Below are 25087 nucleotides of genomic sequence, written 5' to 3' on the forward strand. Positions count from 1 at the left end.
TTTGATAATGCCTTATAGTTTTGTAGTAATATAGCAACACTGGGGGAGGCTGCCCCAAGGGTGAAGATTTGGGACCTCTGGATCCTTTTGCCATCTTGTGGTTTATGTAAGATTGTATTACAAAATAACCGGGCTGCGCAAAGTTCAATCAGAAAGAGGCTGCGGGACTACCTGGAATGGGGCCCAGGATTCTGAGCCAGAGAAACACGAAGTTCCCTCTGGCTAGAGCGCATATTCTCAGATCCTTAAAGCTTTGAAGGCGATGCCCTTCTGGGCCCCCGTGACCAGCATTATGCGCAGCGCAGCGTCATGCAGGTGTTGGATGACATAGCCAACGGCAGGGGCGCTCCAGGTGCTTGAGTTGGAGAGCGCAACTGTCCCAAAGTCACCGGCGGCGCGACCTGCGGAGGCCGGTCCACAGTCAGAGAAGCCAGCAAGAACTGGGTTCCAGGCTCCAGCGCTGTGACTTGTAGAGAAAGAGGCTCCGGTCCCCAGTTTTCCCTTCTTAAGAGGGGCTGTCTGTTTCTGAAGGTTTTCAAACACCGCATCGCGAGCGTACTCCTCCCCGCGTTGCACCCACTGTTGATCCCACCTCTGAGCCACAACTGAGCCAAGCGGTGGTCTGCGGGGGTGGAGAGGGGGTTCCCCAGAGCAAAACCAGACGGTGGTGAGTCGAAAGGGTCTGAAGATTTACTGCAGTTTGAATGCAGAAACTAGTGTAGGAGAAACCCCAAAGGAGAAAAACAAGTGCTGACAATTTTCTTGGGCAGGCGCCGGTCATCCAATGCAAAATGAGGATGCTTGCTTTTTTCTTGAATACAGTGAAATGATTTCGACCTCGTACCTGCTTCTCAGGACCTAGATTCACTTCCTTGCTTCAGAGAAACTCAAGAGAGGGAATGAGAGACAAAAGGTCCCAAGAGCAGGTTTCCAAGTGTGGGCCGGGTACCCAGCTCTGTGGGATCCCAGTGCGCCCCCACGTGGGCGAAAGTGTTTATGAAACTCTCCTTGTGTGCCAAGCCTCTTGCCTCAATGTGTTTAATTTATCTTGCATAACTCCTTTGGGTGCTAAGTGGGTAATTTTAGGTTTGTCCAAGTGTTAAGGGAAGTACGCTGATGAAAACTGCTCACCCTTGCCAGGCACCATAGTAACCATTTGCATGAGTTGTTTTATGACAGGAAATCCTGATAAGGAATAGGGAACTAATAAGCCACCACCAACTGGAAGAGTTTGGGAAAGGTTGAAAGAAGACACTGTGTGTCCGTCCACTTCCCAGAATCCCTCCCGCTAGCATCCATCTTGACTGAGTGATGAGTGCGCCACCAGGAGAGACTGTGAATTAGAATGATTGGCCAAAGACCACCCGGAAACCAATCCCATCACCATAAAACCCGAGACTGTGGGCCACGTGGCAGAGCAGTTCTCCTGGGCTCCCTGACCCTCCTGCTCTCCACCTGGGGCCCTTTCCCAATAAAATCTCTTGCTTTGTCAGCACATGTGTCTCGGACAATTCATTTCCGAGTGTTAGACAAGAGCCCAGTTTCAGGCCCTGGAAGGGGTCCCCCTTCCTGCAACACAAGGAGGATACATATATGTTTTCTTTGCTCTCAGTGAAATCTGTGCTCACAAAGGTCAACTGAAAATGAATCAATATCCAAAGTGTGTATGGGGTGGACAAACGGAGCTCTCCCACCCACCTTCTTTAGTGTAATTTCAGTGCATTTAATCCAAGTATGTTTGCTTAGTGAGTTTCAGATTTATGCAGAGCTGCGATCTCATCATGACTCAGCTTTTCCCAAGCACAGCTTGGCTGAGCTGCCAAGAATGGAGGCAAAGATTGAGAAGATGCAAGGAATGGTTACTAAAGACTTAGAAGAACTACAGACCGAACAAACAGAGATGAATTAATACACTAGAAGGAATCAATAGCAGAATAACAGAGGCAGAAGAATGGATAAATGACCTAGAGGATGGAATGGTGGAAATCCCACTGCCTCAGAATAAAAGATAGAGGCAAGAATGAAAAGAAATGAAGACAGCCTAAGAGACCTCTGAAACAACATTAAACACATCAACATTCACATTATAGGGGTCCCAGAAGGAGAAGAGAGAGAGAAAGGACCTGAGGAAATATTTGAAGTGCTAATATCTGAAAACTTCCTGAACACAAGAAAGCAAATAGTCAACCAAGTCTAGGAAGCACAGTGTCCCAGAAGGAGGAACACCCTGAGACACATAGTGATCAAACTGACAAAAATTAAAGACAGAGATAAAATAGTAAAAGCAGCAAGAGAAAAATGACAAATAATGTACAAGGGAACTCCCATCAGACTATCAACTGATTTCTCAATAGAAGCTCTGCAAGCCAGAAGGGAATGGCATGATACATTTAAAGTGATGAAAGGGAAGAACTTACAACCAAGAATACTCAGCAAGACTCTCCTTCACATTTGATGGAGAAATCGAAAGTTTCCAGACAAGCAAAAGTTAAGAGAATTCAGCACCACCAAACCAGCTTTACAACAAATGCTAAAGGAACTTCTCTAGCCAGGAAACAAGAGAAGGATAAGACCTACCTACCAAAAATAAACCCAAAGCAATTAAGAAAATAGTAATAGGAACACCCAAAAAAGATGTCCTTTTCATTATAGGAGACTGGAATGCAAAAGTAGAAAGTCAAGAGATACCTGAATTAACAGGCAAATTTGCCTTTGGAGTTTAAAACAAAGCAGGTCAAAGGCTAAAAGAGTTTTGCCAAGAGAATGCACTGGCCATAGCAAACATCCTCTTCTAATAACAGAGAAGACTCTCTACATGGACATCACCAGATGGTCAATACCAAAATCAGATTGATTATATTCTTTGCAGCCAAAGATGGAGAAGTTCTATACAGTCAGCAAAAACAAGACCGGGAACTGACTGTGGCTCAGATCATGAACTCCTTATTGCCAAATTCAGACTTAAATTGAAGAAAGTAGGGAAAACCACTAAGACCATTCAGGTATGACCTAAATCAAATCCCTTAACAAGGATAAAGTGAAAGTGACAAATAAATTCAAGGGATTAGATCTAATAGACAGAGTGCCTGAAGAACTATAGATGCAGGTTCATGACATTATACAGGAGGCAGTGATCAAAACCATTCCCAAGAAAAAGAAATGCAAAATGGTTGTCTAAGGAGGTCTTACGAATAGCTGAGAAAAGAAGAGAATCGAAAGGCAAAGGAGAAAAGGAAAGATATACCCATCTGAATGCAGTGTTCCAAAGAATAGCCAGGAGAGATAAGAAAGCCTTCCTCAGTGATCAGTGCAAAGAAATAGAGGAAAACAATAGAATGGGGAAGACTAGAGATCTCTTCAAGAAAATTAGAGATACTAAGGGAACATTTCATGCAAAGATGGGCTCAATAAAGAACAGAAATGGTATGGACCTAACAGAAGCAGAAGGTATTAAGAAGAGGTGGCAAGAATCCATAGAAGAACTAAACAAAAAAGATCTTTATGATGCAGATAGCTGCAGTGGTGTGATCACTCACCTAGAGCCAGACATCTTGGAATGTGAAGTCAAGTGGGCCTTAGGAAGCATCCCTATGAACAAAGTTAGTGGAGGTGATGGAATTTCAGTTGAGCTATTTCAAATCATAAAAGATGATGCTGTGAAAGTGCTGCACTCAATATGTCAGCAAATTTGGAAAACTCAGCAGTGGACACAGGACTGAAAGAAGTCAGTTTTCATTCCAGTCCCAAAGAAAGGCAATGCCAAAGAATGTTCGAACTACCACACAATTGTACTCATCTCACATGCTAGCAAAGTAATGCTCAAAGTTCTCCAAGCCACGCTTCAACAGTATGTGAGTCATAAACTTCCAGATGTTCAAGGTGGATGTAGAAAAGGCAGAGGAACCAGAGATTAAATTGCCAACATCCGCTGGCTCATCAAAAAAGCAAGAGAATTCCAGAAAAACATCTACTTCTGCTTTACTGACTATGCCAAAGCCTTTGTGTGGATCACAACAAACTGTGGAAAATTCTTAAAGAGATGAGAATTCCAGACCACCTGACCTGCCTCCTGAGAAATCTGTATGCAGGTCAAGAAGCAACAGTTAGAACCAGACATGGAACAACAGACTGGTTCCAAATGAGGAAAGGAGTACATCAAGGCTGTATATTGTCATCTTGCTTATTTAACTTATATGCAGAGTACATCATGAGAAATGCTGGGCTGGTTGAAGCACAAGCTGGAATCAAGAGTGCTGGGAGAAATCAATAATCTCAGATACACAGATGACACCACCCATATTGCAAAAAGCAAAGAGAAACTAAAGAGCCTCTTATTGAAATTGAAAGAGGAGAGGGAAAAAATTGGCTTAAAGCTCAACATTCAGAAAACAAAGATCATGGCATCGGGTCCCATCACTTCATGGCAAATAGATGGGCAAACAATGTAAACAGTGACAGACTATTTTTTTGGGCTCCAAAATCAATGCAGATGGTGACTGCAGCCATGAAATTAAAGGACACTTGTTCCTTGGAAGAAAAGATGAACAACCTAGACAGCATATTAAAAAACAGAGACATTACTTTGCCAACAAAGGTCCATCTAGTCAAGGCTATGGTTTTTCCAGTAGTCATGTATGGATGTGAGAGTTGGACTGTAGAGAAAGCTGAGCACTGAAGAATTGATGCTTTTGAACTGTGGTGTTGGAGAAGACTCTTGAGAGTCCCTTGGACTGCAAGGAGATCCAACCAGTCCATCCTAAAGGAAACCAGTCTTGAATATTCATTGGTAGGACTGATACTGAAGCTGAGGCTCCAATACTTTGGCCACCTCATGCGAAGAACTGACTCACTGAGAAAGACCCTGATGCTGGGAAAGATTGAAGGCAGGAGGAGAAGGGGATGACAGAGGATGAGATGGCTGGATGGCATCACCGACTCAATGGATATGAGTTTGAGCATGCTCCGAGTTTGGTGATGGACAGGGAAGCCTGGCTTGCTGCCGTCCATGGGGTCACAAAGAGTCGGACACGACTGAGCAACTGAACTGAGGTGGGATTGTGGTCCCTTCCTGGTAGTTTTTTTGGCCTGAGGTGACCCAGACCTTAGGTTTACAGGCTGTATCATCAATGGTGACTGCCAAGACCGTTTATGCCAAAGGAGACCATCCCAGACTGGTACCCCCATCCCTGTGGTGAACCCTGCTGCACCATGCCTCCACAGGAGACAAAACTCCACAGGTAGTTTTGGTTCACTCTCCCTGGGGTCACTGCTCTTTTCCTCTGAGTCTTGGTTCAGACAATATTTTGTTGTGCCCTCCAAGACTGGAATCTCTGTTTCCCCCAGTCCTGTGAAAGTCTTGTAATCAAATCCTGTGGTCTTCAAGACCAGATTCTCAGGGGATTCCCAGTCCCTTTATCGGATCCCCAGGCTGGGAAACCTGATATGGGTTCAGAACATTCACAACAGTGGGAGAATCTCTTTGGTATTATTGTTCTTCAGTTTGTGGATTGCCTACCTGGTGGGTGTGGGACTTGATTTTATTGTAATTGTTCCCCTTCTACCATCTTGCTGCGGCTTCTTCTTTGTCTTTGGATATGGGGCATCCCTTTTTTTTTTTTTGGTAGGTTCCAGCATCCTCCTGGGCTTCCCTGCTGGCTCAGCTGGTAAAGAATCCACCTGCGGGGTACTCTTTCTGCCCCCTTCTGACGTCTATGTCAGAAGCTTTCTCTATCTCCTTTATACTTTAATAAAACTATATTGCACAAAAAAATAATAAATAAAAGATTGCCAGGATGTTAAAGGATGTTATTTTCCTGTATTTGCTGTTCTACAGTCAATAACTGAAAAGGCTTCCCTGGTGGCTCAGACGTTAAAGAGTATGCCTGCAGTGCGGGAGATCCCAGGTTTGATCCCTGGGTCAGGAAAATCCTCTGGAGAAAGAAATAGCAACCCACTCCAGTATTCTTGCATGGAAAATCCCATGGACGGAGGAGCCTGACAGGCTACAGTCCATGGGGTAGCAAAGAGTGGAACACGACTGAAAGACTTCACTTTCTTTCACTTTCTAACTATTGAGGAAAAAATATTCCTTCAGTCAAGGTTATAACGGAAGTCTGAGCAAATTTCTATTTTTTTCATACTTGTCTGTATCACAAGATGACTCAGAAGGTAAAGAATCTGCCTGCAATGCAGGAGACCAGGTCTTGATCCCTGGGGTTAGGAAGATCCCCTGGAGAAAGACACGGCAACCCACTCCAGTATTTTTGCCTGGAGAACCCCTATGGACAGAGGAGCCTGGCGGGCTACAGTTCATAGGGTCACAAAGAGTCAGACATGACTGAGCAACTAAGAACTTTGATCTTTTAAGAGGAGGGCATATTTTAGCTCTGTATCACCAGAGTACTCTGGTGTGGGTCAGAAGGCAGATAAAGAAAGGAGGCCTGATGGAAAGGTGTCATTATACCTGCGCATCTTGACAGAAATGATTTAAATCTGACTTAATATTGTGAACAAATTATGAGGAAACAAATTCTAGGAAGACAAAAGAATTAAGTGGCACTTTCAATTTTTTGAAAATTGAGGTATAATTGACATATAACAATACATTAGTTTCAGATGCACAATATAAGGATTCTATATGTAAATATTATGAAATGATAACCTTAATAAATCTAGTCAACATCCAACACCACATGGCTACATTTCTTTTGTTATAAGAAAGTCTAAGATCTCTCTAATCAACTTTCAAATATACAACATAGTATTTAAAAAAAAAAAGAATCCACCTGCAATGTGGGAGACCTGGGTTTGATCCCTGGGTTGGGAAGATCCCCTGGAGAAGGGAAAGGCTACCCACTCCAGTATTCTGGCCTGGAGAATTCCATGGGGTGGCAAAGAGTTGGACACGACTGAGTGAATTTCACTTCACTTCACTTTAGCGTCCTCCTCCTGTTATTGGTTGTTCAACAGCTAGTTGTGATTTTGATTCACAAATAAGGATTCTTGCCTACATATATAACGTTTGGTTTTCTTTTTCTATAATTTGGTCTTACATGTTTTCTATCATCATAGAAATTATATATGATAACTATTATGTTTTTTGTATCTGGTATTATTAAATGTCTCTAAAGAAACTTGATTGGATTGTTAGCTTTCTTTCCCTTCCCTCCCTTCCTGGCTTTTAAAAAAATGGTAGATAATCTTTATTGAGTTCCTGCTCTCAGCATTTAATGTATGTATGCTGAGATGCCTAGTTGTGTCCAACTCTTTGAGACATTTTGGACTGTAGCCAGCCAGGCTCCTCTGTCCATGGGATTCTCCAGGTAAGAACACTGAAGTAGGCTGCCATGCCCTCCTCCAGGGGATCTTCCTGACCCAGAGATTGAACCCATGTCTCTTGTGTCTCCTGCATTGTAGGTGGATTCTTGACCAGCATTTAGTACTGCAACTCAATTTATTATGACAGGAGGCTTTCTATAGTGGAGTAAACTTGAGGTATCCCTTTTGAAAGCAGACTTGAAAGCATCTTGGTAGCCACACCAATGTTCTTTTACAGCTTTCTCACTGTTTTCCGCTCCTCTCCATTCAGCTGGTGATGGGTACTCCCAGTTATCAGTGGTCTGTCAAAGAGAAGACTTTTTTTTAGCAGTTTCCAGAGACATTATATTCCTTGGGAAGAATCTTTGTGCTGCTGTCAAAAGATGTATTTATCCCCTGCTATTTAGCAACTCTTATTCTTTGAACCTTCCCTTTATTATGAGATAATACTGAATAATGCACCCATTTAAAGCATACATTTCAATGGTTTTAATATGTTCACGTAATTGTGCAACCATCACCACAGTTTTAGAACAGTTTCATGACCCTGCCTGCCCCCCTCCCCTTGCAGATATCCCATACCTATTAATAGTTGCATCCTTTCCCCCCAGTCCTAGGCAACCACTAATCTAATTTCTGTTTGTTGTTATGCCTATATGGAACACTTCATATGGATGGAGTGATAAGATATGTGCTCTTTGTGACTTACTGATTTCTTTCACATTGTGTTTTAAGGTTTATTTGTTCTGTAGTATCTCATTGGCTTTTGAACTTCACATTTAGCAAGTCTGATTTTTGATGGTATTTTATATTGAACTTTTAGTTTGCAGAAATATTTATTTCTATAGGTATTAATTGAACATAATGAAATTGATAGAATATGGCTTTAGAAGTCACTTTAAAAAATTATAACTAATTATAACTATTGTCAAAATTTCAGAATTTTAACTAGGTAAAACATTTCAGTGTTCAGAATTTTTACTAAGTAAAACATTTCAGTATTCTATTTTGCTCATCAATACTTAATATAAAAATTTTGTCTTAAAGTGCTAAGAAATGGTTGGTATAAAACATATACTCTTGAGAGTCCCTTGGACTGCAAGGAGATCCAGCCAGTCCACCCTAAAGGAGATCAGTCCTTGGTGTTCATTGGAAGGACTGATGTTGAAGCTGAAATTCCAATACTTTGGCCACCTGATGTGAAGAGTTGACTCATTTGAAAAGACCCTGATGCTGGAAAAGATTAAGGGCAGGAGGAGAAGGGGACGACAGAGGATGAGATGGTTGGATGGCATCACCGACTCAATGGACATGGGTTCGGGTGGACTCTGGGAGTTGGTGATGGACAAGGAGGCCTGGCATGCTGCGGTTCATGGGGTCGCAGAGTCAGACACAATTGAGCGACTGAACTGAATTGAACTGAACTGAAAATATATATTCTGTAATACCAAATTTGTGAAGCTATAGAAGTCTTCAATACCTTAATTTATATCTAAAGAAAATTTTACAGATATAGATTCCCCATTGCCAATTTTAATTTTAAAATTAAACCTGTATATTGGCAACTTTTTGTTCCATTACAAATTAGTCAAACTTAGTGATTAAATCAAGAAACATTTGTTTTCCCGGTTTCCATAGATGAGGAATTTGGTAATGGCTTAGCTGGGCAGTTCTGGCTCAAGGCTCGTGAAGTTGTAGTGAAGATGTCAGTTGGAGTGCATCTTCTAAAAGCTTGACGGAACCTGGAGGATCCCTTCCAAGGTTATTGGCTCTTGCGGCTCTTGGTTGGAGGCTTCAGTTCTTAGCCAAGTGGACCTTTCTGTAGACTCTTAGGGCATCCTCAAGATGTAGCTTCTGGCTTCCTCCAGAGTGGGTGATCCAGGGAACAGTGAGAAAGACAGAAGGCAAATAGAGTTTTTTATGACCTAGTTTCATAAATCACATACCACTACTCTGCCATGGCTATTGGTCACACAGGCCAGTTCTGGTCTAATGTGGGAGGAGACTACAAAAGGTTTGAATAGGCAGCAGGGGTCAAGGGACCGTCTTGGCTTGACTGGCTGGCTAGTATGAGTTGGAAAGTCGTCTGACTCCCCAGACTGACAGTCCCAACATAATACGATGTCAATCATCAGGTAAAGATTAGGTCAACTCTGGTCTTATATGTATTTTTAATATTTGCATGCATGAACTTAAAGAATATGGCACAGACCATATGAAAATACATTTTTTGGGTGTGTGCCATGTGGAACTTCACCAATCAAGGATGGAACTCATGTTCCCTTCATTGGCAGCTTGAAGTCTTAACCACTGGGCCACCAGGGAAGTCCTGAAAATACATTTTATATCTGTGTGTGGATGACAGATTTGAGTCCTCGTGGAATCATCATAGTTCATACAAACATAATGGGGTTGGGCAGCCATTGAGGATCTGGACTCAGACATGTCCCTGTATCAGTAAGAACTGAATCTTTCTGAACTGTATCAAATCCAAGGGAACACCTGCTACCTTCAACCTTGTTTTCTCAGGTTCCCACTTGCATCTTTGTAACCATTGCAGAACTCAACCAATCCTTGTTTAATGGGGGGAGGGAACCCTTAGATTTTTGCCAGCTCCAATCGTAATTCTTGGCAAACAACTTATGTAACTGTGACCTTACTTTTTTTTTTTTGCCTTTATAAGCTTCCTTCTATTTTGTAGTATAGTGGCACACAATTCAAGTACTTCTTGAATATATATCTCCTGGATGCAGTCCTAACAAACCCCAAATATTAATAAATCTTTCCTTATTTCAAGTCTTTGTTTCTGAGATTTTGGTTTACAATGTGTGTATGTGTGTGTATGAAAGTGAAAGTCACTCAGTTGTGTCCGACTCTTTGCCACCCCATGGACTATATAGTCGATGGAATTCTCCAGGCCAGAATACTGGAGTGGGTAGCGTTTCCCTTCTCCAGGGGATCTTCCCGACCCAGGAATTCGACTGGGATCTCCTGCATTGCAGGCAGATTCTTTACCAACTGAGCTATGTTTTAAAAGTTTGTGCATTTAAGGCAAAAATTCAACTTTTGAAAAAAAAATGAGAAATTGTGTACTAGCAATCACTAGTCAGTCTTATAAATTGAATCCTGAAGGAGAATTACAATTAGTAGAGTAACATCTTCACATGCTTGAGGAAAGACTGCATCATTATTTTGAAAACAAAAACCAAAAAACCATGCTGCCTAGTTTGGTGGTCACCAAGCACTTGACATGTAAACAGTCTAAACTGTGATGTGCTGTAACTCTCAAAATTTCAAGACTGGACTTCCTTTGTGGTCCAGTGGTTGAGAATCTGCCTGCCAATGAAGGGGTCATGGGTTTGATCCCTGCTCCGGGAAGACTCCACATGCTGAGGGGCAACTAAGTCCACGGACTACAACTACTGAGCCTGTGCTCAGGAGCCTGTGTTCTGTAGTAAGAGAAGTCGCTGCAGCGAGAAACCTGAGTGCTGCAGCTGGAGGAAGCCTGTGCAGCAAGGAACACACAGCACAACCAAAAAGAAACTAAAAGAAAAGTTAAGACTCACTACAACAAATTATATATTATCTCACTAATTTCCATCCTCATTACATATTACAGAGATGATGTTCTGGTTGTGGTGGGTTAAATAAAATATGTGAACACTAATTTCACCAATTTCTTTTCACTTTAATGTACTTCATGTACATGGTTAAAATATCACAGAGGAAAAGTTTCCACAACCAGAAGAGGCAGAAAATGCTTTCGGAGAGTTCACTGAATCCTGAAGCATGGAATTATGCTACAGGAATAAACAAACTTATTTCTCATTGGCAAAAATGTATTCATTGTAATGGTTCCTATTTTGATGAATAAAGATGTGTTTGAAACTGTCAACTAAAAAAGATGCACAATGTGAGAGTTGCAAGTTAAGTTTTAATTGGGGCAAAACGAGGACTGCAGCCCAGGAGACAGTGCGTCAGGTAGCACGTCAGGAACTGCCAACACAGGTCACGCACGACGGCAAGGCCGATGCCCTTGTTGGCTCCGGTGACCAGCGCCGTGGGGGTATTGGCCAAGGACATGGCAGGGTGCACGGGGCCCTTTCCAGTTAGTAGAGCTTACCAGGCTGGAGGCCACCCCAGGTCGGGCAGAGTGGGACATGGAGGACCATCACAGGCAGAAATGCCAAGGGTTCCGGGTCCAGTGCTGTGACTAGTTGAGAAGGAGGCCCCGCCCCTTTCCCTCCCTCCTAGGAGGGGCCAGATGTTCCAGAAGGTTCCTAATGACCACTCCTGATGGCACCCCTCCCTGCTGCAGCATCCTGAGCCAAACCAGGACACAGCCCTCTCTTGATCCCACCTCTGAGATACACTGTAGTTTGCAGGGTGGAGTGGTGAGATTCCTCCAAACAAAACTGCTTAGTGAAGGGACATTAGGGGACTAAGGATTCCTGGTAGAGGAATAAAAGTCATTAGAGGTGCTGCATGCGTGCATGTGTAGGTCTCCAAAAAGAGGAAGGAGTGCAGTTATTGTCTTGTGCTGGGTTCATCAAACCCGCAGAATTGGAATGGTTACTTCTTCCTAAGATGCAATGAAATTACCTAGGGTAACTGTTTCGAACTGTGGTGTTGGAGAGGACCCTTGAGAGTCCCTTGGACAACAAGGAGATCAAACCAGTCCATCCTAAAGGAAATCAACCCTGAATATTCATTGGAAGGAATCTGCTGAATCTGTAACTCCAATACTTTGTGGTCACCTGATGCAAAGAGCCGACTCATTGGAAAAGACTCTGATGCTGGGAAAGACTGAAGGCAAGAGGAGAAGGGGGCAACAGAGGATGAGATAGTTGGATGGCATCACTGACTCAATGGACATGAGTCTGAGCAAGCTCCAGGAGATGGTGAAGGACAGGGAAGCCTGGCGTGCTGCAGTCCATGGGGACACAAAGAGCTGGACATGACTGAGCGACTGAACAACAATACAACCACCTCTAAGGACATAGCTCTGCCTGCTCTCTTGATAGAAACTCAGCTTTTGACAATAGGTCCTGTGATTAGACTTTCTGTGTGGGCAGGCTATCTGACTCTGGAATTCAGTGTATCCCATATTGAAGGGTTGTTTATGAACCTCTTACTGTGTGCAGGGTCATAATTGGAATGTTGTACTTAAAAGTTACATATCCTTAGGTTTGTTGAAAGTGCATGCATTTTGATTTGTCTTAGGTCACAGTTAACAACTGGTTAATCACATGGGCTTTATTTTTCTGGAACTAAGGGTGCATGATCATTGTGATTCCACTGTCCATTTCCAAACTAGCAGATGTGATGCTGACTGTTGATCTAGACATTGATAATCCTCTGCTGTCATATGGTGTGGGGTGCAGGGGGAGGAGGAAAATAACAGGCTAGTTGAAGGCCTACAGTTGTGAAGTCAACCTGACTCTTCAGGAAGGGCTCTGCCTTTGCCTTCAGGGGCTGTTGCTTCCCCAGGGCTGACAATCAGAGGTGGGAAGTGACAGGTAACCATGACAGTAGGGGCGTCTGTACAACATGGAGCTTCTGTGCATTGGGGATGTGGTGGACAGCTCTTGGGGCCTTGGGGAGCCAGACGTGGTCCTGGGCAGCAGGAAGCTTCTCGTCAATGCCCTGGGTGCAGCTGGGCCCCTCTTTCAGGGACTCATGACATAGGACACTTGGCCCCTCCAGTGTGTTTTCAGCACTATCACTGATATCTGGATAATTTACAAGAATCCCATAACAGTTCTCTTCATTTTACGATTTAGGGGATACAGTAGATGCGGGATTTTGCTCAGGGTCACACAGGAAAGGGCGGAGGCAGCTGTTCTGGTTCAAAGATATTAAACAGAAAGTTGAAAGCACAGTAAAGTGGGTGCCAGGCGTCCTCCCAGCTAGGTTCAACTGTGATGAATATGTTACTCTAGTTATGTGTTCCACTTCTGTGTATAGTTTCCAGAAGCATGCTAATGTTGCAGACCTCCTGACACCTCATCCCACAAAAATGGCACATTCACCCTGAAGAGATTTGACAGTGATCTCTCATACCCATCATACCCATCCATTCTCCATTTCCCCCATTGTCTCAGATTCTTGTAGGATGTTATCTTTCATACCAGCGCTCCCTCACATTTCACATGTACAATTTTTTTTTTCCCCAATGAGTTTGGCACTTACAGGCACCAGAGCAGATGTTTTCCCCTCATGATGTGGTCCATGTTATACCAGAGGCTGGTCAGCTAAAGCTGGCAGACCCAATATGGCCATGCTCGTCATCTTCTATATTGTCTTTGGGTACACTTTCATGATGAAAGAGAGGAGGTGAACAGTTCTCACAGAGACCACTTGAACCTGAAAACTAAAAGTATTTCCCATCTGGCCCTATTGATGATAATTCGTTCCCCAAGTCATACTCTCACTTTCCTTGACCTACATTTTGGTCTATTAGACTTCTGAGCTGGTTTGACATATAATCAGTTGGAACAAACGGATATTTATAAAGAATCATGTATTCATCTGTTGATGTTTATTCATCATTTGTCATCCATTCTTCTTTTATTCCCTGGGATCACATAAGAAATCACAAAAGATCTCACGGAATAGTAGCCATTTCAAAGTGGCTTTGAAATTTACATAGAAGTAGGCATGTTTTGATTTTTTTCATGGGGAGATATTTTGAACACTGTTTTCTTAGTCTAATCAGGACAGGTAACAAAGTGGGGCCTATGCGAAGAACTGCGGCATGTATTGCCATTTTGCAACTTTTTTCTCATGGACAACCTGTCCATGAGGCCCCTCGGCATCTGAGGGCAGAAGGGCCAAGTACATGGGGGTCTCTATTCCTTCTTCTATGCTTTTGCGGGCGTTGGGTCCCCCCATGTCGGTTCTCACCCACCCTGGGCAGCAGGCATTCAGGAGGATCTTGTCTCCTCCTCTCTGCTCACTCAGCTTCCTGGCTTGGATTCTGGACAGGGCCGTGACGCCGATTTTCGTCACTCCATATATATTATCATCCGGCCAGCCCTCCTTCCTCTGCACCCCGTTCTTTGTGTCTTCCACAAACTTGTTCATGAGCCCCACCAGCTCCTCCTCCGTGATGGTCTCACTTCTCAATTTCTGCTGCAGTTCAGGGCTGCAGCTTTCAAGAGCTTTGAAGCCCCATCCGCTAGACACATTCACCACTCTGCCTAAAAAACAACACAAACCGTTACTTGGGAAGGTATGGCTCTGGGCAGGGCCTGGAGGCTGGTGTACTCGGGCCGCTGCTTTTCCAGTACACCAAGGCGGCTGTGAGAAGATACCCCACGTCCGAGGTAAGAGAAACCCAAGTAAGATGGTAGGTGTTGCGAGAGGGCATCAGAGGGCAGACACACTAAAACCATAATCACAGAAAACTAGCCAATCTGATGACAGGACCACAGTCTTGTCTAACTCAATGAATCTAAGCCATGCCGTGTGGGGCCACCCAAGACGATGGGTCATGGTGGAGAGGTCTGACAGAATGTGGTGCACTGGAGAAGGGAATGGCAAACCACTTCAGTATTCTTGCCTTGAGAACCCCATGAACAGTATGAGAAGGCAAAATGATAGGATACTGAAAGAGGAACTCCCCAGGTCAGTAGGTGCCCAATATGCTAATGGAGATCAGTGGAGAAATAACTCCAGAAAGAATGAAGGGATGGAGCCAAAGCAAAAATAATACCCAGTTGTGGATGGGACTGGTGATAGAAGCAAAGTCCGATGCTGTAAAGAGCAATATTGCATAGGAACCTGGAATGTTAGGTCCATGAATCAAGGGAAATTGGAAGTGGTCAAACAGGAGATGGCAAGAGTGAATGTCGACATTCTAGGAATCAGCGAACTAAAATGGACTGAAATGGGTGAATTTAACTCAGATGGCCATTATATCTACTACTGTGGGCAGGAATCCCTTAGAAGAAATGGAGTAGCCATCATGGTCAACAAGAGAGTCGGAAATGCAGTACTTGGATGCAATCTCAAAAGCGACAGAATGATCTCTGTTCGTTTCCAAGGAAACCATTCAATACCACGGTAACCCAAGCCTGTGCCCCAACCAGTAATGCTGAAGAAGCTGAAGTTGAACAGTTCTATGAAGACCTACAAGACCTTTTAGAACTAACACCCAAAAAAGATGTCCTTTTCATTATAGGTGACTGGAATGCAAAAGTAGGAAGTCAAGAAACCCCTGGAGTAACAGGCAAATTTGGCCTTGGAGTACAGAATGAAGCAGGGCAAAGGCTAATAGAGTTTTGCTAAGAGAACGCACTGGTCATAGCAAACACCCTCTTCCAACAACACAAGAGAAGACTCTACACATGGACATCACCAGATGGTCAACACCGAAATCAGATTGATTATATTCTTTGCAGTCAAAGATGGAGAAGCTCTATACAGTCAGCAAAAACAAGACCGGGGGCTGACTGTGGCTCAGATCATGAACTCCTTATTGCCAAATTCAGACTTAAACTGAAGAAAGTAGGGAAAACCACTAGACCATTCAGGTATGACCTAAATCAAATCCCTTATGACTATACAGTGGAAGTGACAAACAGATTTAAGGGACTAGATCTGATAGACAGAGAGCCTGATGAACTGTGGACGGAGGTTCATGACTTTGTACAGGAGGCAGTGATCAAGACCATCCCCATGGAAAAGAAATGCAAAAGGCAAAATAGTTGTCTGAGGAGGCCTTACAAATAGCTGTGAAAAGAAGAGAAGCGAAAAGCAAAGGAGAAAAGGAAAGATATTCCCATTTGAATGCAGAGTTCCAAAGAATAGCCAGGAGAGATAAGAAAGACTTCCTCAGCGATCAATGCAAAGAAATAGAGGAAAATAACAGAATGGGAAAGAGCAGAGATCTCTTCAAGAAAATTAGAGATACTAAGGGAACATTTCAGGCAAAGATGGGTTTGATAAAGGACAGAAATGGTATGGACCTAACAGAAGCAGAAGATGTTACGAAGAGGTGGCAAGAATACACAGAAGAACTGTACAAAAACGATCTTCACGACCCAGATAATCACAATGGTGTGATCACTGACCTAGAGCCAGACATCCTGGAATGTGAAGCCAAGTGGGCCTTAGAAAGCATCACTACGAACAAAGCTAGTGGAGGTGATGGCATTCCAGTTGAGCTCTTTCAAATCCTGAAAGATGATGCTGTGAAAGTGCTGCACTCAATATGCCAGCAAATTTGGAAAACTCAGCAGTGGCCACAGGACTGGAAAAGGTCTGTTTTCATTCCAATCCCTAAGAAAGGCAATGCCAAAGAATGCTCAAACCACCGCATGATTGCACTCATCTCTCACGCTAGTAAAGTAATGCTCAAAATTCTCCAAGCCAGGCTTCAGCAATATGTGAAGCGAGAACTTCCAGATGTTCAAGGTGGATTTAGAAAAGGCAGAGGAACCAGAGATCAAATTGCCAATATCCGCTGGATCATCGAAAAAGCAAGAGAGTTCCAGAAAAGCATCTATTTCTGCTTTATTGACTATGCCAAAGCCTTCGACTGTGTGGATCACAATAAACTGTGGAAAATTCTGAAAGAGATGGGAATACCAGACCACCTGACCTGCCTCTTGAAAAACCTGTGTGCAGGTCAGGAAGCAACAGTTAGAACTGGACATGGAACAACAGACTGGTTCCAAATAGGAAAAGGAATACATCAAGGCTGTATATTGTCTGCTTATTTAAATTGTATGCAGAGTACATCATGAGAAATGCTGGGTTGGAAGAAGCACAAGCTGGAATCAAGATTGCCAGGAGAAATATCAATAACCTCAGATATGCAGATGACACCACCCTTATGGCAGAGAGTGAAGAGGAACTAAAAAGCCTCTTGATGAAAGTGAAAGAGGAGAGTGAAAAAGTTGGCTTAAAGCTTCACATTCAGAAAACTAAGATCATGGCATCTGGTCCCATCACCTCATGGGAAATAGATGGGGAGACAGTGGAAACAGTGTCAAACTTTGCTTTTTTTGGGCTCCAAATCACTGTGGATGGTGACTGCAGCCATGAAATTAAAAGACGCTTACTCCTTGGAAGGAAAGTTATGACCAACTTAGATAGCATATTAAAAAGCAGAGACATTACTTTGCCAGCAAAGGTCCGTCTGGTCAAGGCTATGGTTTTTCCAGTGGTCATGTATGTATGTGAGAGTTGGACTGTGAAGAAAGCTGATGCTTTTGAAGAAAATTTGAAGAAAAATTGATGCTTTTGAACTGTGGTGTTGGAGAAGACTCTTGAGAGTCCCTTGGACTGCAAGGAGATCCAACCAGTCCATCCTAAAGGAGATCAGTCCTGGGTGTTCACTGGAAGGACTGAGGCTGAAGCTGAAACTCCAATACTTTGGCCACCTCATGTGAAGAGTTGACTCATTGGAAAAGACCCTGATGTTGGGAGGGATTGGGGGCAGGAGGAGAAGGGGATGACAGAGGATGAGATGGCTGGATGGCATCACTGACTCAATGGGCATGAGTTTGAGTAAACTCCGGGAGTTGGTGATGTACAGGGAGGCCTGGCGTGCTGCGATTCATGGGGTCACAGAGTCGGACATGACTGAGCGACTGAACTGAACTGAACTGATGTATGAGAATAATGAATACATAATTTGCTGAGATGTTGGACTCAATTCCCCCTGGAGAGCCAGTTACCAGTTTCCTATGAGATGAATTAAGATTGTATCTGTGAGTGAAGTATCCATCTGCAATGTGGGAGACCTGAGTTCGATCCCTGGGTTGGGAAGATCCCGTGGAATAGGGAATGGCCACTCACTCCAGTATTCTGGTCTGGAGAATTCCATGGACTGTATAGTCCATGGGGTAGCAAAGAGTTGGACACAATTGAGCGACTTCCACTTCACTTCACTATGAGTGAAGGGTATTAGACAGTCTTGTAACCTGCCTCAACCATGATCCTAGGGTAACTAAAGAGAAAGATATGCTATAATGGGGAGGGCAGTGCCCAGATTTCCATAAGAAAATGAAAACGGTATATCGAGGAAAGAGCTCCAAACGTTGGCGGAGTCCTTATTGCATTCAGGAGGAGACAGCAGCTTTTTCTCAAAGGTCTTCTCTGGAACCAGCTGAGGACCTTAGGTCACGTGGGCAGGGCTCTAGGCCAGGCCTCTGTTGACCAGCAAAGTGCTGATGGGTTTGTGGGTGGCAGTTCCAAGTTGACCAGGGAGCATCAGGTTGAAGGACGGTGAAATCAACTCAGTTCAGAGGGCTGAACTGATGCTCGTTTCTTCGGGTTCAGGTTTATGTCAGCTCGTGAGTGGTGACTCAAGTCCTGGCTGTGTGATGACAGAGGCGGCAGTGGAAACTGGACTATTTAATGGACGGTCACATGAGCATGACACTCTGGGAGTCAAATGGGAAGTTAGGAGGAATTAAAGTACAACTACTTAAGGCTCATCAGAAGAACCACTTCCAAAATTGGAAGCAGTTGGAACCACTGAGCGTTTTCAGGTGTGCTTATTTGAAGTGCTAACTGGCCCCGTGAAAGTGAAAGTTGCTCAGTCGTGTCTGACTGTTTGCAACCACATGGACTATACTGTCCATGGAATTCTCCAGGCCAGAATACTGGAGTGGGTAGCCTTCCCCTTCTCCAGGGTATCTTTCCAACCTAGGGATCGAACCCAGGTCTCAGCATTGCAGGTGGATTCTTTAACAGCTGATTCACAAGGGAAGCCCAAGAATACTGGAGTGGGTAGCCTATCCTTTCTCCAGTGGATCTTCCCAACCCTGGAATCGAGCTGGGGCCTGGCCCCATGAGATGAGTGCAAATAGGGTGCTGCAGGAATGCAGAGATGGGATCCTTGTTCATCCATGCCTCTCCCATTCCTGCTGTATCTGACAGCATGACAGAAAAAGTCTTTGCATGGCATGAGTCATATTCTTCGACCCAAAGGATCAGCACAGAGCAGGCGAGTTGCAGGTAGTAGCCCTGGGAAGGTAGAAAATGTCCTGATGAGGTGAGGTGCTGTCTGTGGGCATGGCTCTGTGTAGCTGGCAGTAGATCCTTGTGCCCAAGTTGTATTATGGTATTGGAGCAGAAGACACTGCATGATTTGGACTGATGAGGCATATTCCTGAGGCCAGGGAGCACACTTTCATGCTCAGAATAGAGGTTTGATACAGAATTGGGACCGGATATGAAACTCTGGTTGTCTCAAACGTTGGCTCACAGACATTCGTGAGCTTATGCCCACAGTCAGCACGATGGAAGCCTTGGAAGAAGCCCCCAGATAGACTCCTTTCTCCTCTGGTTAAGAAGAGGTGTGGAGGATGTCAGGGTGACTCTACAGTCTTTTCCCTACTTCATTTCAACTTTCGTTTTTCTGGCCATACTGTAGTTCTGGGACCAGGCTGCAATTTATGATATAGAAGTCAGGGGATAATTGGCAAGCAAGAAAGTTAACTATAAATTTAGCTTTTTTGTCAGAATTCCAAAGGGCCTGATGAAATGAACTGTGTCTTCACCTATCTGACCAATTTGGAGGAACAGCAACTGCAGCTGTATTGTCTAGTCAGAGGCTGAGAGTCCACCAGTCTGGGCCTGTGTAACCCTACCTGTGTGATGGGAGTGGACTAAAGGGAGGTGCTTGTTAGGCTAGTATTGCTGAGGGCAGTCAGCATGAGCAGCGACTGAACTTAACATCCCTTTGAAAGATGAGAAAGTCTGGGTAAAAGTCAATGAAAAATGGGGAGTAGGGGGAATGGAAATGAGAATGTTTAAATAGGTTATGCAATAAGAGAAATCAATATTACGCTGAGAGCAGGAGATGATATCCTCTCTTAGCTCACTTATCCCAGATGCCTGGTAGAGTGAAGCTACCTGCAGTCAAGGTCACTCCTGCTTTGGGACCTGCCAAAGTCAAGCATGGATGTGAGAGTTGGACTATAAAGAAAACTGAGTGCCAAAGAATTGATGCTTTTAAACTGGTGTTGAAGACTCTTGAGAGTCCCTTGGACTGCAAGAAGATCCAACCAGTCCAGCCAAAGGAAATCAGTCCTGAATATTCACTGGAAGGACTGATACTGAAGCTGAAGTTCCAATACTTTGATGTGAAGAACTGACTCATCTGAAAAGACCCTGATGCTGGGAAAGATTGAAGGTGGGAGGAGAAGGGGATAATAGATGATGAGATGATTGGATGGTTTCACTGACTCAATGGACATGAGTTTGAGTAAACTCCGGGAGTTGGTGATGGACAGGGAGGCCTGGCATGCTGCAGTCCAAGGGTTTACAAACAGCTGGACACTGCTGAACAAATGGACTGAACTGAAAGTAAAGCAGAAGCCCTGGGATCTCTGTAGGATATTTTTATAAGACATGGTGATGGATTGAACCAATTGTTAATCACTGAGTGTTTCTGTAGCCAGGTGCCAGCATCTCTTGAGTCTTAGTTTTCAGGTCACATGTTCTACTTACTGTCCTGTGATATGGGTTATCACTGGCCTTGCTGGTAATATTCAACTCTCACATGTAAAGGAGCCATAGGAAGATACTGATACTGATGATCAAGTGTGATGGGAGATGAAGGTAAAATCTCTGCAGGGTGTAATACTAATGGAAAATAACTAACTAGTTGATGAAGAACTCGGCATAGCTAACCATGAGCCAGTTTCCACGATGTAAATGAGTTAAACACAAAGGTCATTAGGCTGAGCTGGCTCTAATTCCTTGGTGGCCTCTGTAAGCAAACCAAAACAGAAGCCTGAAAATGCCTCAAGGTGACAAAATGGGAACCTAAGGACCGATAGTCACAAAGAGTCACCTGGGCCAGAAGCTGAAGACAGTCCACAATTTCCTTACTTTGCGTCAGCCTTTTCTCCACAATAGTCTCTTCCTGAGTGCCTGTCAGTGGAGCCATACTCACTATGTCCGGTTTGGTGGTTTCCCATTCAAACAGTCTCTTGTTTCAAACTAAAATAATTTTTTTTTGCCTCTTTTTCTCTCGTAACAATACTAAATAGACTGCACAGTTTTATGCTAAATAAAAAAGCTGAGCACCGAAGAATTGATGCTTTTGAACTGTGGTGTTGGAGAAGACCCTTGAGAGTCCCTTGTGTGGCAAGGAGATCCAACCAGTCCATCCTAAAGGAGGTAAGTCCTGAGTGTTCATTGGAAGGACTGATGCTGAAGCTGAAACTCCAATACTTTGGCCTCCTAAAGCAAAGAGCTGATTCATCTGAAAAGACCCTGATGCTGGGAAAGATTGAGGGCAGGAGAAGAAGGGGACGACAGAGGATGAGATGGTTGGATGGCAGCACCAACTCAACGGACACAGGTTTGGATAGACTCTGGGAGTTGGTGATGGACAGGGAGGCCTGGCGTGCTGTAGTCCATGGGATCACAAAGAATCAGACACGACTGAGTGACTGAACTGAACTGAAGGTACAAGTAGCAGTTGATCAAGATGAGAATCAAGTAAGTATCAACAAGGTGGAGGAAGCTAGAGCCTACTATACAGAGTGAAGTAAGTCAGAAAGAAAAAGATAAATATTGCATATTAATGCAGGTGTATGGAAAGTAGAAAAATGGTACTGATGAATGTATTTGCAGGGTAGCAGTGGAGACACAGATGGAGAGAACAGACTTGTGAATACAGTGAGGGAAGGAGAGGGTGGGGGGAATTGAGAGAGTATCACAGAAACATACCCACTGCCATGTAAAATAGGGAGCCAGGTGGAATGTGCTGTGTGACTCAGGGAGATCACCCCAGTGCTCTGTGACAACCTAGAGGGTGGGTGGGGTGGGAGGGGGAGAGGGTTCTGGAGGGAGGGGACATATGTATACCTGTGGCTGATTCATATTCTTGTATGGCAGAAACCACCACAATATTGCAAAGCAACTATCTTCTGATAAAAATTAAAAACAAATTAGTATAAATAGAAACACATGAACATGGAAGTAGTGGCTCTAGAAGCTGGAATATCTCTGTTCCTCTAAATTACTCCAACTCCACTCTGGCTGCTCCCGATGAGAGATGTATTTCTGTACTCTTTCTGTATCTGTTAAAAAAATTCTACGCTAAATTTAGATGCTCAATGATCCTTTTGAGGTAAGGGAGCCTTAGTGAAGATCCAGAGGGTGTTCGCTATAAGTAAAGGGCTAAGTTGGCCAGAGGAAGCTTCAGCCCTATTCCAGGACATCTGGGACATAATACTGAAGCCTGAAAGTCCTTGTCTGAGAAGACTGTCCTCAATGACTTGTTTGAGAGTCAGGTTACCTAATCCATGTTCACGTGTGAGTATGGTGGGGGCCGTGGCCTACCTGGTATCAGCTGGACCTCTGGAGGGGCTGGAGAACAGGGCCAGCCATGAGGGCAGTGGGCCATGCCTGCCTGACCACCCCTCCCCAAGAACCCTGGACATCAAGGGTGGCATGAGCCCACTGGTTGGTAATACCCCTTGTGTCTGACACAGGCTGTTTGGGGGAGAAATACATGCTGCCCCCAGGATCTGTGGGGAGATGTCAAGCCACAGCTCCATACTGGGCTTTCTTCAACCCTGGGCCATGAGACCTTTACCACTGCTGAACTGAGTAACTGTCCACTTTTCTAAAATCATGTCCCTTTGAATATAATAGCTTTTTGCCGAGTTCTTGGTCCTTACAGTGAATTATTGAACTTGAGGATGGTCTGGGGACTTCCTGAACTTTAAAGACCGAAGTATGTATACTTGATTTAGCATCTAGAAACCAGTATTGGTAATCTACCATGTCAGTACCATAGGAAGAAACACCCTGGTGACTGGAAGCGGAAAAGTCTTCAGGGGTCTAATGAATGTGGTAGTATGAGCACCACAAACCCAAATCAGGTCACTCTGAGAGGGGCACGGGGGAGAGAAGATCTGGGAAAGAGTCCTGAGAGGACACCCCCTGTGATGGGCATGGAGCACGTGAAGAGCCTCTTGGAGGAGACCTTTGAATTAAGATGGGAAAGAGAAGAAAGAGCCAAATGTGCAAAGTGCAGATGGACAGAGAGCACCAACCACTCGGGCCGTGTGCAGAGGGACCAGAGGCCACAGGGCATCCTGCCGAGTGAACACACAGGTGGAAGTCTGTGCAGCTGACAAGGAGAGGTAGGAAGTCCGGAGACTAGACTGGATGCAGGTGGGCTCAGATCTTGCCAGAAACCCTGCAGTTTGGGCTCATCATACTCACCTTGGCTTTTTATCAGAGGCAGGAGCTCTGTGCACACATCTCGGGTACCAAGGAAGTTTGTTTTCATGGTCACTTCTGCCTGAATTGCAATCGGTGTGGGATCACCAACTTTTAGGATAGAAAAAGAATAGGGCTAAGAAACACAAGCCATATGGTAAAAATGCTTACTTGATACAGTATTTTTTCCATGAAATCTGTTTTCGTCCAGTAACGTTTGGTGTTAGTGAACGGTATTGCACCAATGAGTGTTTTGTGGTTTGATAATGCTATATACTTATGTAAGATGTCGTCATCAGGGGAGGCTGAGTGAAAAAAGCCCATATGACCTCCTGTGTACCACTCTGCAATTTTAAATTGTTTTCAGAAGTTAAAAATTCGCCCAACTCATCCAAAATTCAGTGAAATCAATACTACAAAAATCCTGGGCGTTGTCCTTAACACTGATACTAAAGCTATTGCAAGGCCTTCTTGCTGGAAAAGCTTTTAATCTCGGAGGACCTGCTCTCCCTGTGACCTCTGGCCTGTGCTCCATCCCTAGGGAGGGGGTTCTAGATCCCACAGCGGAGGTTCAGGCAGGAGCCCCGCCCCGCCCCGTCTGGCTCCCCTCACAGTGGCTATAACGCCCCCAGCTCCCACCCACTTACACGGGAAGGCGATGCCCGCGTTGTTGACCAGCACGTCGAGCCCCCCCGTACTCCTTGCGCAGGAAGTCGCGCACGGCGCGGATGCTCTGCAGGTCAGTGATGTCCAGCTGGTGGAAACGGGGGCTCAGGCCCTCCGCCTGCAGCTGCTGCACGGCCGCCAGACCCCGCGCCTCGTCCCGCGCCGTGAGCACCACGTCGCCCGGGAACCGCCGACACAGGTCACGCGTGATGGCAAAACCGAGGCCCTTGTTGGCCCCGGTGACCAGCGCCACGCGGGTGGAGGACATGGCCGGTGTGCAGGGCCCCTTGGAGTAGAGCTGACAAGGCTGGAGACCGACGGGGTGGCGCGGCGTGGGACGTGGAGACCCGTCACAGTCCCGGAAGGCAAAGAACTGTGTCCTAGGCTCCAGTGCAGTGACTAGTTGAGAAGGAGGAGGCTCTGCCGCTTTCTCCCCGCTTAAGGAGGGATCAAATGTTCCATAAGGTTAATAAACACCACTCCTGGCTCCACCTCCTTCCTGGGACTGTACCTTGAGCCAAAAAAGAGGACACAGCCCTCTTTCTTTAAACTTTTTATTTTATATTGGAGAACAGGGCTTCCCTGGTGGCTGAGACAGCATAGAATCTGCCTGCAGTGCTGCAGACACGGGTTTGATCCCTGCGTCAGGAGGATTCCCTAGTGAAATAAATGGCAACTGACTCCAGTATTCTTGCCTGGGAAACCCCATGGACAGAGGAGCCCGGTGGGCCACAGTTCATGGAATGGCAAAGAGCTGGACAGGACTGGGTGATGACACTTTCATAGCTGATTGATAACGTTGTGAATGTCACAACTGTCTCAGGTGGACAGCAGAGGGACTCAGCCACACATACACATCTATCGGTTCTCCGGTCTCCCCTCCCTCCCAGGCTGCCGCTAA

General features: G+C 44.8%; 1 pseudogene; it reads right to left on the bottom strand.

Annotated features, from left to right (window-relative positions):
* Window positions 1-13825: 13825 nt before the first annotated feature.
* Window positions 13826-24623, bottom strand: LOC122675532 (annotated as a pseudogene).
* Between the last annotated feature and the right edge of the window lie 464 nt (window positions 24624-25087).

Source organism: Cervus elaphus, chromosome 19, assembly GCF_910594005.1.
Source record: "Cervus elaphus chromosome 19, mCerEla1.1, whole genome shotgun sequence".
NCBI classification, from domain to species: domain Eukaryota; kingdom Metazoa; phylum Chordata; class Mammalia; order Artiodactyla; family Cervidae; genus Cervus; species Cervus elaphus.